Source organism: Pteropus vampyrus, unplaced genomic scaffold (assembly GCF_000151845.1).
Source record: "Pteropus vampyrus isolate Shadow unplaced genomic scaffold, Pvam_2.0 Scaffold859, whole genome shotgun sequence".
Lineage (NCBI taxonomy): Eukaryota > Metazoa > Chordata > Mammalia > Chiroptera > Pteropodidae > Pteropus > Pteropus vampyrus.
The window spans coordinates 17,798-18,316 of NW_011889640.1; the positions used below are offsets into that span (position 1 = coordinate 17,798).

General features: G+C 39.5%; 1 protein-coding gene across 1 annotated transcript in view; it reads right to left on the bottom strand.

Annotated features, from left to right (window-relative positions):
- LOC105309799 (olfactory receptor 1J4-like) overlaps positions 1-519 on the bottom strand; it is a 3,760-nt gene that overhangs the window by 1,188 nt on the left and 2,053 nt on the right. The gene's annotated exons all lie outside the window — the stretch shown is intronic.

The window sequence follows — 519 nt, forward strand, 5'->3', positions numbered from 1 at the left end:
GAGAGGTGGTTAGTGTGTTCTGTGTCTCAGCAAGTCTCCTCGCTCTCCAGTAAGAGACAAAAAAGGCTCAACCTATTTCCAAATGTGAATCACACTCCTGACTGATAAGTAGTTTGGTGCTTTGAAGACTACAAGATAAACGCATGTTTCAGAAATGCCATATTTAAAATGATTGAAAAAGAAATGGACAACGGATATGATTAAATGAACAACGGATACGTATCAGCCTATGAAGAACACTTGGGACGGTTCTGGCGACATAGGTGATAGACATACAATTTTTTGAGAAGATCTATATGACAAAGCCCGCGGGTGAAATAAGAACACGGTTAGATGATTTTTACTTGGTGACTAGGATGTTGTTTCTGAAAAGAATCCCTAGAGCAAGTTTTATGTCTCTGTTCCTTAGGCTGTAAATAAAGGGGTTTAACATGGGGGTCACCGCTGTATATATCAGAGAGGCTATCATGGCTTTGTCATTGGAATCGCTTAATGAAGAGGAAAAGTACAGAGCTATAA